Raw genomic sequence first — 16876 nt, forward strand, 5'->3', positions numbered from 1 at the left:
ATTCCCCCCACCTTCCAGTCCTCTGAGCATTGGCCTACTTGCCTTCACACTCACTCCGCAGTTTAGCTGAGATGTGTCATGAGTTCAGACAGTGGGGGTTTTAAAACTGCTGATGGACCAAGTTTTGAAGGGCACCTGTGCCAGTTAGCTACTTTATGCCTTACTTTTAGACAATGAGGAGTTACTGGGTTTTTTTCAGGTAGGTGAGAAAGTTGGGGGTGGGGAGTGTGGTGGGAAGGGTTAGTGTGTGGCTGAAAAACAGCTGGGCTTGAAGGAAATTGACTTGAAAAAGTGTTTGACTGCAGGGCATGGGGCAGGCCGTACGCAGGAACTGTTCTAATAGCTCCATGCTCAATCAGATGGGACCTTAGATGTGCCTTTGGAGATCTGAGAGGAGATGAGTAATTCTAGCCAAGAAATTTAGAGTGTATGTGTAACTTAGTTCACAGACCTGCATGGGTGCCACTTGCACACACACATACAAAGACATGCCCACATACTCCTGCACAATCACTCATTTCCTTTAGATTCTGGGTTTTACCACTTCTTGAAATTAATCTCCAGGGAATGCAGTCCACAGCTATCAAATTGTTTCCATTTCTATCTACATGAACGTTCTTCCAGCATGGCTTCTATGCAATGCGGATTTATGGAAAGAGGAGTGCAAACCCCAGAGCCAGAGCTGTAGTGTGGGATAAGGACAGATCCGTAAAAAGGGGGGGAAAGCCAGCAAGTCGGATGCTGAAGATTTACTGTCACCCCTACATGTTCTTCTGGGCAGATACCTTGAGTAGGTCTCTGCCTCTTCAGGTAAGTCCTGGAATGCCAAGCCCCTTTGGTCCATCCTTAAGCTGATTATGTCCATGATCTCCAGAGACCACAAATTGGTTTTAAAAGCATCACTACATGGGGCGCCTGGGTGGCTCCGTCATTAAGCGATTGCCTTCTCCCAGGTCCTGATCCCAGGGTGCTGGGATCGAGCCCTGCATTGGACTGCCAGCTCTGTGGGAAGCCTGCTTCTCTCTCTCCTACTCCCCTGCTTATGTTCCCTTTCTCTCGCTGTATGTCGAATAAATAAATAAAATCTTAAAAAAAAAAAAAAGCATCAGTACATGCATAGTACCAAGAGTGGTCGGTCTGGCATCTCTTTGGGACATACCAAAGGATGTGTGCATACATGTCAAACCCTGAAGAAAGTGAAATGATCCCAGAATGAGACAAATATCTCTGCAGTGACCTGCATGTCTGCCTTAGAGCTTCAACCATATATACCCAGATGACGTATACACCAATTAACATGATTCAAAGTTATTTTATCACATGATAGATGCCAGATTTTCTTTAGAAAAGACAAAGGTGTAAAGTATGCCGTTTTCGGTGTGATTGTGCAAAATGCTTCCTCATGGCTATTGAATTCTGAACCATAATCTCTGTAAATAAATAAGACTTACTGATACCAAACAGCCTGGGTCAGGAAATGAATAAGGTCTTTCTTTCCATTCATAATGGTAATCCGGTTAAAGGCTAACTAAACTAAAGATAAAGGGGATTGGGAAGAGCAGCTTCTGGGTTTCTCATTTGATTAGTCTTGTCAAATACGAGCTACTTCAACAAAACAGGGGCGCCTGAGTGGCTCAGTGGTTTAAGCCGCTGCCTTCGGCTCGGGTCGTGATCTCAGGGTCCTGGGATCGAGCCCCGCATCGGGCTCTCTGCTTGGCAGGGAGCCTGCTTCCCTCTCACTCTCTCTGCCTGCCTCTCTGCCTACTTGTGATCTCTCTCTGTCAAATAAATAAATAAAATCTTTTAAAAAACAAACAAACAAACAAACAAACAAAAAAAAAACAGGCTTGATGGTTAGCATTGCTACACCAAGAAAGAAAGTGGAATGCGGAGGTACCCCGATGTTGGCTGGCAGTTATGATCACCACTAAAAACACAGAATAGGGGGCACCTGGGTGGATCAGTGGGTAAAGTGTCTGACTCAACCTTAGCTCAGGTCTTGATCTCAGGGTCATCCCCTGAGTTGGGACCCCTGTTGTTGGGACCCATGCTGGGCATGGAGCCTACTTTAAATTAACTAATGAATTAATTAACATAAAACAAAATAAAAATTAAAACATAGAACATGTCAGTGTTGTGGGTAAGACTGAATACCTTTGAAGCAACCAAAACATTTCATACATAAGAACTAGCCTTTGATTTGGTCAGTCCAGTCCAGTCCAGTCACCTTCCCCACTCTGGGTCCTGGTTTAAAAGGTTTGGCATCATTCCTGACAGCTGCATTCCACTTTTGTCTGATTTTTGCTGCCATTTCCTCACTATGCGTATCCACCCACCTTTGGAATTCTGCAGATTCAAACAATAGCCACACCCCAGGTTCCTCAGCAGACCCAAGGGTGGTAACAATGAATTCCCTAAGACACACACACGATATTGAAGGCCCAGTTTAATAGGTGGGGAGGAGACACTCTTCCTGTGCAAGAGGCCTTTAGTTTGGCCTGAAACTGGATGCCACCTTGGTATCTTACGTTGCCAGCCCCTTATGGAATATGATGAAGTCCCTGGTTGATATTTAAAGTTCAACATCAACCAGAAAACTGCTAGCCCTGGTTCTCCTGATGAGCAGCTGTCTTTGATTCTGTAGCTTTTAGCTGTGAGCTCCCCATATAATCTTGACTGTGCATCAGCTGAGCAAAAGAACAGAGTCCCTCGGGGCGCCTGGGTGGCTCAGTGGGTTAAAGCCTCTGCCTTCAGCTTAGGTCATGATCCCGGGGTCGTGGGATCGAGCCCCGCATAGGGCTCTCTGCTCAGCGGGGAACCTGCTTCCCTTCCTCTCTCTCTGCCTGCCTCTCTGCCTACTTGTGATCTCTGTCTGTCAAATAAATAAATAAAATCTTAAAAAAAAAAAAAAAGAACAGAGTCCCTAGATAAATGTAGATGGTGGGCAAGGAACTGAGCCTTCTAGGCCAGTGATTCAAAATCTGGGACAGAAAGTGGGGAAGGTGATGCAGAACAGAATCCCCTAGCCCTCAAGTGAGTTGGGACAAGAAAAGGTGGAGAATTCACCCCTGCCCAGGGATATGTGGCCTCAGACCTACCTGAGTGGTGGGATTGCCTCCTAAGAGGAGATGATTCTGCAGTCAGAAGTTCTGAGTGCTTCTCCTCCTATCAATCAGCCATGTGACTTTGGGCAAGATGCTTAACCTCATTGTTCCTCCGTGTCCTCATATGTAAAGTGAAGATGATCATTCTTATGCCTCCTAAAGATGCCGCCAGGATTTAAAAGCCAGTACTCGATAATTCTGGCCGGTCTTACTACTAGTAGTAAGTTTTCATTTGTGTTAACATTATTAAAAAGGAGCCTTGTACACTCATGGACCAAAATACTTTTTCCAAAGCATATTAAAATGTGACTTCTTATGCATGTGTCAAAGCAATGGAGAGAGTGAGTGGGATGACAGGGTAGCTTCATGGCTCCAGCAATCTTGTTCCCAGCAGTGCAAACCACATGCCAGGTGAGGTGCATGAGACTCAAGAAATAAGCAGAATAGTGATCTGCACACACAACCAGGGTGTGGGTGACCACACGGCCTTGACGTTCTTTACGGTGAGGAACGTGAATGCATATGGCTGTTGGCTAAATCTGCAAAGGCAGAGATTGTCACCTGAGAAAACATCAGCAAGCCATCGCCTGCATTCAGAATTTTGGGTGTGAGAGTACTTTCTCTTCTTCTGTTGAGAGAGATTCAGAACCTTGACCTCCATTTCTGTCCTTACAATATGGCACCATCATAAATATCCACTTACATATTGACTTTTCTCTAGTATAGGTCAGTATTCTAAAAACAGCATTCACAGGTAATCGATACTAGCTGTTAATCTTATCTCTAAGACAAGCGTTCTGCGGTTCTGATCTAGTATTCTGAGTTGAGTGACGCATACAAGCACCAGGAATCCATTCCGCAGTGGGGGTTTTCCGAGCAAGTTCATCCCCCGCTTTATTTTCTTCAAGCACATTCTTTTCCGCTCTTAACTCTTGTTTCCTCTCTGGTCACACATTTTGTAAAGAGATACTCTAGATGCACGGTGTAAGTCCTCACCCCTGTTGTATTGATGAGGAAACCAAGGCTCGGAATGGTTAAGCTTATGAAGGTCTCCTCACTTGTAAGGTGCAGAGCTGGGATTCAGATGGGTGACCTTGACTCCGGAGTCCACTGTCTTTCCACTATGGTTATCTTTCAGCCCCCAGCATGTTTTAGTTAAACTTTGACCTTTCCTTTATCTCCTTGTCCTCTCCCTTCCCAACTCTTTTTCACTGCATTTATTCTAGCCAACCCTCTCAGCGTTTGTGAGTAAAATTCTAAAGACAGTTCTCTTTCCTGCACACAGCAGTGCTCACGCTTCTCGACATGGGATAGGGTCCCCGTGATTAGAAGGGCAGACTCACACACCTACCAAAAAAGTCCTGCTGAGACCATGGAAGCCATCAGAACTCTAGACCCCCCTCCCAAGAGCCAGTGGACCTCAAACTTTGGTGTGCACAGAATCGCCCAGAACATGCTAACAACAGGCACGCCCAGCCCTGCCCAGAGAAATGCTGGTTCAGAAGATCTCTCCAAGGGCTTCCAATGAGGGAGTTGCAAGCTCTGATCTACTACACGGCTCTGATTTAGTAAGCGACTTCACCATTTCTTAAGCCTGCAACCTTGGACTGATTGTGCCTCAGTTTCCTTGACTATAAATGGAAATGGTATCAGCATGCAACTCATGGGGCTGTTGTGAGAATTAACCACAATGATAATACCCACAGATGTTTACATGGCCCCTGTATTAGTAAGTGCTTGATAAGAGTGAGCTGTTTTTGTTGATACCAAAGTTCGAGAACCTCTGCCATAGGCAAAAACAAACATCTCACTCAGACTATGTCTCCCCCAGGACAAGTAGAAGAGTAGTAAATGCAGATGATATTAGTACACAATTCATAGTGGTTTTTTTTTTCTTTTTTTAAGATTTTATTTATTTATTTGACAGACAGAATGAGGGAGGGGGAGAGAGCATGCAAGCAAGAGTAGAGGCCGAGGGAGAGGGAGAAGCAGGCTCCCCACTGAGCAGGGAGACTCATGTGGCACTCTATCCCAGGACTCTGGGATCATGGCCTGAGACGAGGCAGACGCTCAACAAACTGAGCCATCCAGGTGTCCCCACAACTCATAGTTTTGTGATGAGAATTAAAAAGCGTAAACCAGGGCGCCTGGGTGGCTCAGTGGGTTAAGCCGCTGCCTTCAGCTCAGGTCATGATCTCAGGGTCCTGGGATCGAGTCCCGCGTCGGGCTCTCTGCTCAGCGGAGAGCCTGCTTCCCTTCTTCTCTCTCTGCCTGCCTCTCTTGTGATTTCTCTCTGTCAAATAAATAAAATAAAACAAAATCTTAAAAAAAAAAAAAAGCGTAAACCAGTACACCAACAAAAGCAGTAATAAAGCGTAACTGGAAACTGTAGTGAGTTCCACAGTAGATAGTACCAGGGACCAGGGATGGAAAAGAGTGGGGGATCCACTTAGAAGGGGATAAAGGAAGGAACATTAAATCTGAAGGCTGAAGGGGATTGGGAGAACTGAACTAGATTCATCCAACTGAAGAGGATGGGAGAGGACAGGTAAGCAGGTGAGCGGCTGGCAGAGCAGAATGAAGGCAGGGGAGGCAGGAGCATAGTGGGGACCAGCGCCCTCCAGGAGATCTTGGTTCTAGATGGGGCAGACCTTGCCAGCTCTGGTAAAGACACGGGATTTTATTAGAAAAAGAACCTCATTTTTTTATCTTTCTGAGCAAAATGGCACTCATTAGTTCCCACTATTAAAGGATTCACGAACAGAACACTGGTTCCCCTGTCGGAATCCCGCAGCGTTGTCCTTCCCTGGTCATGGCGGCATGGCATCCGCTTACCCGAGGGCCCCCGTGCCGCACAAGAAGTCATTTGTGGTGGAATGTGGTGATGGGGAGTGTTCCACATTCTTCACCGCTCCCACTGAGGAACCCTCAACAGGTGCCTAGACAGTCCTCTCGCATCAAACCTACACTTCCAGGCAAAGGAAAGTATGAATATGAGCTCAGAGCTGGCTTTCTGGTAAAATGAAGCTCCCAGAGCAGTAAGTAACGCTTTCTATCCCTGCCAGGCTTGAAGACTAGATTCTAACCATCTTAAAGGAGGTGTGATAAGGCTTTCAAGGAAGACCAGAAAACCGAGTTAACTGAAGGCCAAGACATGGCCGTTGGAGACCCCCTGTGTTCATTCTGAGTCATAGCTACCTGCGTCAACACTTTCTCTCCCACCCAAAGAAAATTAAAGGTGTTAAGTGGGAAAATGTCCTTTCTGTACCAGGGCCGTTCCTAGGAATTTATTTATTCTCTGATGGGTTGCCACCTTTCCAAATATAACTTCACCAACAAGAAGTCAGGTTAAATTCAGTGGAACCAGCAAGCAGTGTCTTTTTTTTTTTTTTTTTTTTTTTTCAAGCAGTGTCTTTTAATGTCACTGAGACTCAGTGTGATCATCTACAAAAATACAAAGTTTGTGGGTGCCTAGGTGGCTCAGTAGATTAGGTGTCTGCCTTCGGCTCACGTCATGATCCCAGGGTCCTGGGATCAAGTCCTGCATTGGGCTCCCTGCTCAGGGGGAAGCCTGCTTCTCCCGCCCCTTCCCCCCCTGCTTGTGCTCTCTCTCTCTCTGTGAAATAAATAAATAAAATCTTTAAAATATATATATATACTTTGGACCATACCTTTTGAGTTCCAAAGTCCTGGCAGCCTGTGATGAGACCTGGCGACCCAGGTTCTAGCCTTGCCTTCACCTTGCCTTTGGCTTGGGTGGTCAAGTTCCAGGGTCCCAGAAGAGGTGCAGGACAGGATTCAGTGCTCTCTACTCTTGTCGGCTACTTAAAACGTGTAGCTTTCAAAACATCCACCCAACTTCACAGACTTGAAAGTGTCACCACTGCAACTTGTCCAAGCCTGTGGCTTCCCCCGAGCTTGGCTGTCAGACTACAGTAGCTCCCCTACACAGCGATCTCTGCCCCCAGAAGAAAGGACGTGAATGATAAAGACCGGTCAGGAACCAGAGAAGAAACCAGAAGAGAAGAACCAGAAACCATGGCAGGCAGGCTTTTCAACAGCATCTTATCCCAAGCAGGGCTTGGAACTGGGTCTGGAAGCTGCCGAACACCCTCTTTGCCTTGACAAGGATACCCAGACTCCACCTGCTGGGATGAGGGGCCTCTAAGTGCCTTGCAGCCCTCTGAGACTTCATTAGTCTTTGAAAGTCTGATCTTCTGGCCCCTCTTGACATATGAAAATAGCTAAAATTTGCTGGACATCGAATATGTGGCAGACAGAGTTCAAAACGCTTTGTACAGGGTCTCTGGGGGGGCATTCAGTAGGTTAAGTGCTTGACTCTCGGTTTCTGCTCAGTTCATGATCTCAGGGTCCTGAGATTGAGCCCCCCTACTGGGTTCCCCACTCTGCAAGGAATCTGCTTCTCCTCTCTCTCCTTCTTCTCCTCCCCCTGCTCATGCACAGTCTCTTTCTCTAAAATAAATAAATACATCTTTAAAAAAAAAAAAAACACTGTGGGGGCGCCTGGGTGGCTCAGTGGTTTAAGCCTCTGCCTTCAGCTCAGGTCATGATCTCAGGGTCCTGGGATCGAGCCCCGCATCGGGCTCTCTGCTCAGTGGGGAGCCTGCTTCTCCCTCTCTCTCTGCCTGCCTCTCTGCCTACTTGTGACCTCTCTCTGTCAAATAAATAAATAAAATATTAAAAAAAAAACCACTGTGTACGTATTAACTTATTTAATATTCACTACAAAAACACTGTCTAGAGGTAATTACTCTCCCCACCTTGCAGGTAAAGATATCTGAATCCAGAGATTAAATTACTGGTCAGGGACCACACAGGGGGGAATTCCAGTCCAGGTAGTCATTACCAAAGCCCATGCTCTTGGTCCTCCTCCAACACCCCCCAAACCTCATAGCAGCTGCTGCATAGTAGGTGCTCCGTGAGTACACACCAAATGAACCAATGTCCAGCGAAGGTTTTTTCTTTTTTCTTTTTTTAAAGATTTAATTTACCCATTTGACAGAGATCACAAGGAGGCAGAGAGGCAGAGAGAGAGGGGGAGGCAGGCTCCCTGCTCAGCAGGGAGCTGGATGCGGGGCTCGATCCCAGGACCCTCGGATCACGACCTGAGCTGAAGGCAGAGGCTTAACCCACTGAGCCACCCAGGCGCCCCTCCAGCGAAGGTTTGAATGCATCAAAGTAGAACTCATTTCAAATTCCCAGTGAGAAATGTTCCTAGGCAATAGACTCTCCTAGCACCTCCCCTTCTTTTCTAGACCTTCGGGGATTCTCAGCCAGCAGCTCTAAGTTCTTTTTTTTTTTTTAAGATTTTATTTATTTACTTGACAGACAGAGATCACAAGTAGGCAGAGAGGCAGGCAGAGAGAGAGGAGGAAGCAGGCTCCCCACTGAGCAGAGAGCCCGACGTGGGGCTCGATCCCAAGACTCTGGGATCATGACCTGAGCCTGAAGGCAGAGGCTTTAACCCACTGAGCCACCCAGGCGCCCTCTAAGTTCTTTTTTTAACTGGTAACAAGCACCCAAGGAGCTAGGCCAGAGAACACTTGCACAGCACTGCCCAGTACCAGCCTTTCTTAAAAGCTGTGAACCAGAAATCCCAGATGGGTTCAACCCACACATTCCAATGCCACCCCAAAGTGAGCTTTGCCTCAAGGGGCACATCCCACACATCATTCTCTTGTCCATCAACTTCCCCAAAGCAGGTTCAATCCCTGCTTCATGTCTAACATTTTTAATTGACGGGAGGGTATCTACTATGGATACCAGGCTACCGACTTTTAATGCCTTAATCTTTTTTTTTTTTTTTTTTGAGATCAAGCCAGCACAGTGGAGAGGGGCAGAGGGAGAGGAGGAGAGAGAATCTCAAGAAGGCTCCATGCCCAGCTCAGAGCCTGAAGCAGGGCTCCAACTCATGACCCTGAGATCATGACCTGAGCCGACATCAAGAGTCAAACGCTTAACTAACTGAGCCACCCAGGCGCCCCTAACTGCCTTAATCTTTATACACCCGATATAATTGTACTCATCTGACAGGTAATGAAAGCAATGAATGCCCAGAATGTCTGCATAACTTGCACGTATTAACTTGGCCCATGAGTAGCAGCTCTGGAATTCAAACCCAGATAAGTGTGGAGCCAAAGTCCACGCTCTTTCTACCTGATGCTGTCCTGAAGGTGGTTATTAGCACATCCTGTTGGTCTCCTCCCAGGTTCTATGATCACTGTCTGGGGAGGGAGTGAGGGTGTGTGTTTTAGAAGCAGAAAATCTGGAAGCTGAGGACCATTTCTACAGAGAATTCTTAAAAAGATTAAATCAAGTAAGCCAGGTGAAAAATTTAGCTCCGTGGCTAGAATGGGTAAGCAACTCTCCTGATCAACTGGGGCCAGAACCGAGAATGTTCCAGAAGATATTCAAATGAAGACATAAATGAACAAATAAATGACTATTTACTTTTTTTTTTAACTTTTTTTTTTTAAGATTTTATTTATTCACTTGACAGAGATCACAAGTAGGCAGAGAGGTAGGCAGAGAGAAAGAGAGGAGAAAGCAGGCTCCCCGCTGGGCAGAAAGCCCAATGCGGGGCTTGATCCCAGGACCCTGGGATCATGACCTGAGCCAAAGGCAGAGGCTCTAACCTACTGAGCCACCCAGGAGCCCCTGACTACTTATTCTTTTTGAAATGGTTCGTCGATGCCCTACCTTTTAGTTTGGCTTTGTCGAAATAACCAACTGGCTCTAAGTAACAACTCAATTTTCCTAAATTTCATCAGAGATAGCTAGAAAAATAATGAGACATATATTTTTATTGAATTAACTCTAATAAAGCTCCTGAGGCCAGAAGCTGGGCAAAGGCTGCCAGACTTATTCGAAGCACACACACTTCCTTCTATGTTCCTTTCGATATTTGATCTTCAGACACTAAGTGCAAATGCCAACATCCAGGCTTTAATGGTATATGATGTCCTGAGATGTACATGGCCCTCTGGATCCTGCTGTGAGTTGGTTTGGAGACTTAGGCCAAAATAAAACCAGCACCACGCACGTAATTAGAAGCTTCCAGTGCATTCCTTAGGAGGCAGATAAATAGTTTAAATAGGAGATCAAAGAGCCATTAAAATGATTACGGGAGCACAGAAACAACTTTGCAACTAGGGGACTAGGTCCCCTAATGTTCCCTAAATGTGCAATTGCATTTTCAACAAAACTAGGTACTTAATTGTGTACTACCATTAGTATATTTTAACACATAAAACATTGGATTTTTTTTAAAAAGCTACTTTTACTCACTCACTTTTACTCACTGCTTTTGGAAATCAGAAAAAAAAAATGTATGAAGGTTCATTTTTACCCTCTATCCAACACGTTGCTAAAGTTTTCATTGGTTCAAATTCACAAGTGTAATTTGCTTAATAGTCGTAAACGGTTGTTTAAGTCTCTAAGAAATTTGTAAGGAGCCATGTGAAAGAGTATACTTCACAAATTGGACTTGGCTCCATAATTAGGACTTTGAACTTTTTTATCAAAATTAAATATGAAGATTTGAGATAACATGCTGTAAATAGGTACACTTCTTCATTTCCCTTTAAGCACTTTCACCAATGGCAGCTGAAATGTGGCCCAAAAAAGTCTTCAAATAATTCATGATAACCGAGCCACCAACGTCCAGGTTTTATGAGTGTAGTTTTTCAGGGAGAGAGGAAACACAAAATTGTTAGAGCACTCAGCACTCAAACAATAAAAGAATTCAGTCAAGAAGCAAAAAAAGAAACACAAAACAAAACCCAATATCCTTCATCTGTACAATTTCCAATTAAACGATATAATAGCAGGCAGACCTCTATTTACCACAGCAACAAAAATTTAAAAAAAAATTACTTGGGAATAAATTTAACACAAAATGTTAGAAACCTTATTTGAGAAAAACGAACACTTTCCTGAGAGACCCAAGAGCAGACTTGAACAAAAGGGCACACATTCTCTGTTTTGCATAGGATTACTCAACAGTATAAAAGCATCAGTTCCAATAAAATGAGAAGTCATTGTTTATGGAGCAGGACAAGTAGGAATCAAGTTGATATGGAAAAATAAACGTACAAGAACAACAGTCAGGAAACATTTAAAATGAAGAGCTGCGGCGCGGGACCAGGCCTACGGGACACGGCCAGGTGCTGCAAGGTCTTTACAACTGTGGCAGCTTAGCAGTCCCAGAGGTGACCAGACCAGCGGAAGGGCGCACAAACTCTAGAAATAGACCCAAGTTCATTGGCACCTTCATGACAAGGCTGGTATCTCAAATATGGACAAGGCAAGGAAGGGTTTTTTAATAAATGATGCTGGGATGTTGATTTATTATTTGGAAAAAGATAAAATTAGATCTATACCTCACATCATAGATAGATGGTGTGAAACTCCACATGAATCAGGGGGCTAAATCGTGGTTTTTGAATGTTGGTGAAGTCCAGAGCCAACGGCCAAGAAAGACGTTTTGAGTCGTCTTCGATGCAAAAATGTAGTTTTATGAAAACACAGGGACAGGACCTGTGGGCAGAAAGAGCTGTTGACCAGGGTTGTGAGGGGCTACTAATTACTTATTTGGAAATGGGGGTGGGGTAAGGAAAAAGGGAGATGTCTAAAAGGGCTTTGATATGCTGAAGACTCCCAGGATCCTGGAGGCCTATTGTCAAGCTAAGGTTGTTTAACATTAAGACATTTGGGATCGGAAGAATAAACATTGTTAAAATGTCTATACTGCCTAGAGCAATCTATATGTTTAATGCCATTCTAATCAAAATTCCACTGGTATTTTTCAAAGAGCTGGAGAAAATAATCCTAAAATTTGTATGGAATCAGAAGAGACCCCGAATTGCTAAGGAAATGTTGAAAAACAAAAATAAAACTGGCGGCATCACGTTACCTGATTTCAAGCTTTACTACAAAGCTGTGATCAGCCAAGACAGCATGGTACTGGCATAAAAACAGACACATTGACCAGTGGAACAGAGTGGAGAGCCCAGATATGGACCCTCAACTCTATGGTCAAATAATCTTCGACAAAACAGGAAAAAATATACAATGGAAAAAAGACAGTCTCTTCAATAAATGGTGCTGGGAAAACTGGACAACGATATGTAGAAGAATGAAACTCGACCATTCTCTTACACCGTACACAAAGATAAACTCGAAATGCATAAAAGACCTCAACGTGAGACAGGAATCCATCAGAATCCTGGAGGAGAACATAGGCAGTAACCTCTTCAATATCAGCCACAGCAACTTCTTTCAAGATATGTCTCCAAAGGCAAGGGAAACAAAAGTGAAAATGAACTTTTGGGACTTCATCAAGATCAAAAGCTTCTGCACAGCAAAGGAAACAGTCAACAAAACCAAAAGGCAACCCACGGAATGGGAGAAGATATTTGCAAATGACAGTACAGACAAAAGGTTGATATCCAGGATCTATAAAGAACTCCTCAAACTCAACACACACAAAACAGATAATCATATCAAAAAATGGGCAGAAGAGGGGCACCTGGGTGGCTCAGTGGGTTAAAGCCTCTGCCTTCGGCTCAGGTCATGATCCCAGGGTCCTGGGATCTAGCCCCACATCAGGCTCTCTGCTCAGCGGGGAGCCTGTTTCCCTTCCTCTCTCTCTGCCTGCCCCTCTGCCTACTTGTGATCTTTGTCTGTCAAATAAATAAATAAATTTTTTTTCTAAAAAAAAAAAAAATTGGCAGAAGATATGAACAGACACTTCTCCAATGAAGACATACAAATGGCTATCAGACACATGAAAAAATGTTCATCATCACTAGCCATCAGGGAGATTCAAATTAAAACCACATTGAGATACCACCTGACACCAGTTAGAATGGCCAAAATTAGCAAGACAGGAAACAACGTGTGTTGGAGAGGATGTGGAGAAAGGGGAACCCTCTTACACTGTTGGTGGGAATGCAAGTTGGTGCAGCCACTTTGGAGAACAGTGTGGAGATTCCTCAAGAAATTAAAAAGAGAGCTTCCCTATGACCCTGCAATTGCACTGCTGGGTATTTACCCCAAAGATACAGATGCAGTGAAAAGAAGGGCCATCTGTACCCCAATGTTTATAGCAGCAATGGCCATGGTCGCCAAACTGTGGAAAGAACCAAGATGCCCTTCAACGGATGAATGGATAAGGAAGATGTGGTACATATACACTGTGGAGTATTATGCCTCCATCAGAAAGGATGAATACCCAACTTTTGTAGCAACATGGATGGGACTGGAAGAGATTATGCTGAGCGAAATAAGTCAAGCAGAGAGAGTCAAGTATCATATGGTCTCACTTATCTGTGGAGCATAACAAATAACACAGAGGACATAGGAAGATGGAGAGGAGAAGAGAGTTGAGGGAAATTGGAAGGGGAGATGAACCATGACTATGGACTCTGAAAAACAACCAGAGTGTTTTGAAGGGGCGGGGGGTGGGAGGTTGGGGAACCAGGTGGTGGGTAATAGGGAGGGCACGTATGGCATGGAGCACTGGGTGTGGTGCAAAAACAATGAGTACTGTTACGCTGAAAAGAAATTTAAAAAAAAAATTAAAAAAAAAAAAAGATATTTGGGAGTTTCCTGGAGGAAAGTTATACTCTGCCTGGCTCAAGTATTTGTTAATGGGCTGCTTGTTAAAAGGAAATTTAATTTTATCTACATTTCCTTCTACATTTGTTTCCCACATCACTATGGATGGGAGGGTGGTGTTCAGACTCCGGGAAATTGTGGCTGTGGGTTTCTGGAAGTTAGGCTATGGATAAGAAGGCTTTTAACTTGTGAATCACTAAGATGTTTGTAAACTGCTGGAGGCTGTTGTCCCATAGGACCTCTATTACTTAACCATTTGTTTTTCTTTCCTTAACTTTTACCGCAGCTGGGAGTGCCTGAGGAAGGTCACACATATCCCACCTGGGTGTGTGTGTGTGTGTGTGCGTGTGTTGGAGGACTGTTGCTCTGTGTCAGCTTGTGCTTTGCCCTTAGCTTGCCTTCTACTCCCTCATCATAAATGTTAAAAAAAAAAAAAAAAAAAAAAAAAGGAAGGGAAGAAAATCATGTAAGTACTAGAAGAAAACGTATGTAAGTTCCTCTTCACCTGTGTCTAGGGAAGGGATTTCTAAAAACAGCTAGACTCAATTAAAGATTGATAAATTTGACTCCATAATTTTTTTTTATATGTCATGACAGGAAAACAAACACCGTAAGTCAAAGTCAGAAGGCAAACGAAAAACAGGACAAAATATTGCAACATTGGCCAGAGATCAAGGGCTAGTTCTCTAACATGCAAAGAACTCCTTGGAATTAAGGAGGAAGAGGTCAAAATACTGCTAGAAATATGAGCAAAAGGCATAGAGACACAGGCACACAGGCGTGTGCACACGAACAATTTAAATGACCCTTAAACATACGAAAAGATGTTCAACTTCACTCGTAATGTGAGAAGTGAAAATTAAAACTGCAGAGATACCATTTCTCACCTTTTCTGGTTAACAAGAATTAAGCAGTATGACAACAAAAATTAAACAGTATAACAAAAATTAAACAGTATGAAAATAGCATTTCTGATTTTTAGAAAAACTTAAAATTCAGACATCTGCGTGAGTCCCTTCAAGTGTCATGGGCCGTAGGCGCTGTGCTTTCTAAACCTACTGGATTAGCAAGCCCTGTTCGTGATAAGTTTACATTTTCATGGAGCTTTTTATAGTCTGATGGGAGAGGGGACTATTTCACATCATTCACCTCGGTAAATAAACGAAGACAGTTTCCAATATTCAGTGATATTCTTGTAAGATTCTAGAACAGTACCCATATATGATAAGTACTCAGTATTTTTTCTACGAATGGTTTAGATCAGTAAGATCACTATATATGAAATAATACACATCATACACAGTATAGGTATGCATCAATGCTTGGAAACACTGCTTGGAAACAATGCTTGGAAAATTCTGTTAATTCAGAACCTTCCATGCCCTAAAGATGGTGCACAGCTTGAGTTTACATAATGGGCAAAAACATGGAAAAATGTGAGCACGCTTAAATGTGGCCAATATAAGAATCTAATATGCTTAGTCCAGGCTGGGTTAGTTCAAACCAAATTCAATGTGGTCAAAAGCACAAATAACAATTTGGAGTGGAGGTAGCAGGATGGCCGTGGTGGACAGAAACCTGGAGGAAGTCTGAAGAAAATAATGAAGACAATGACTCTGTGGCTACAGGTCCTTCCAGGACCCTTATGAGAAAATAACTTGCTTCCCTCTGCCCCTTCTCCCTGCTCATGCTCTCTCCCTCTCTCAAATAAATAAAATCCTTTTTTAAAAAGATTTCATTTATTTGACAGAGAAAGACACAGCAAGAGAGGGAACACAAGCAGGGGGAGTGGGAGAGGGAAAAGCAGGCTTCCCACTGAGCAGGGAGCCTGATGTGGGGTTCGATCCCAGGATCCCTGGGATCATGACCTGAGCTGAAGATAGACGCTTAACAACAGAGCCACCCAGGCACCCCAATAAGGAAAATCTTAAAAACAAAAAAGGCTAATGGAATCATCCAGAAAACACTGTACTGGACCATGGTAATAGCAGCTCAGTGGTGCAAAGGGGCCATGCTGGGATACATTTTGAAGGTAGAGCGCATAGGCTTGTCCTGAGGTTTGCATCTGCAAGCCCGCCCATGTTTTCAGCACACACGTTCAACTTGAGCTCCATTTCATACAGTAACAGCTGCTAGGAGTCCTGCAGCAAGATATTAGATGTCACGGCTGTCAGTTCTACCGGAACTCTTGGGTGTGCGAAAATACACCACACTGCCTTGCTAATGCTGTAATGAAATGTCTATCACTGTAGCTTTCTCCAGAATGTCAAAACTCAGGATCTAAAATTTCTTCAAATATTAATGAGCCAGATTGGGTAAAACAAAAAGGAGCACGGGCCTTGACATCAGAAAGAACAATCTTGAACCTTCAGTCTCCCACTTGGGTTTGACCTGCGAGGTTGTCCCAGTCCCTGCGTCTACACTGCAGATGACAGCACTGAAGGTGGACCCAGAATGTGTGTCTCTGCTTTCACGAGGAACTGCATGTACCAGTATGTAATGGGCTTCCTGAAGGATAGTTTGCATGTACAGTGCAAAGACTTAGAGAGAGAGATCGAGATCTAAGGTATAGCCAAGGAGACTAGGAAACTAAAGAGTGAAGGGAAGGAAGGCTGGAACTCTAATACTTGAACCGCTCACCTGAGCATGTGTTTTATAAACAAATGTAAGTCAGGTGAAATCTACAAAGGGAAGTCCAGAAACAACTTGCTCATGTGTTTCCACTGTTCAGCAGCCTTGGCAACGAGCACATCAGACTGTCACGATGGCATCAGTCATCCAGCCAACCTTTCTCTGTGTCCTTGGCTGCTAAGCAACCTTCCAAGGACGATTTGGTTTCTGTGTGGACTGTCCTAAAGGTATGTGGCCTGGGGGCACGTGGGTGGTGCAGCAGGTTAAGCGTCCAACTCTTGGTTTCTGCTCAGGTCAGAAACCTTTGGGTCATGAGCTTGGGCCCCACATCAGGCCCTTCCCTCGGTGCAGAGCCTGCTTGATATTCTTTTTCCCTCTGCCCTCTTGCTTGTGCCCTCTAATAACTAAAGAAACCTTAAAAAAAAAAATTAAGAAAAGAAAAACATGGTCTGCTTGGCAGACAGAATTCTTACGGTAAATTAATAAACTGGAATTCCACA

Source organism: Meles meles, chromosome 9 (assembly GCF_922984935.1).
Source record: "Meles meles chromosome 9, mMelMel3.1 paternal haplotype, whole genome shotgun sequence".
NCBI classification, from domain to species: Eukaryota; Metazoa; Chordata; class Mammalia; order Carnivora; family Mustelidae; genus Meles; species Meles meles.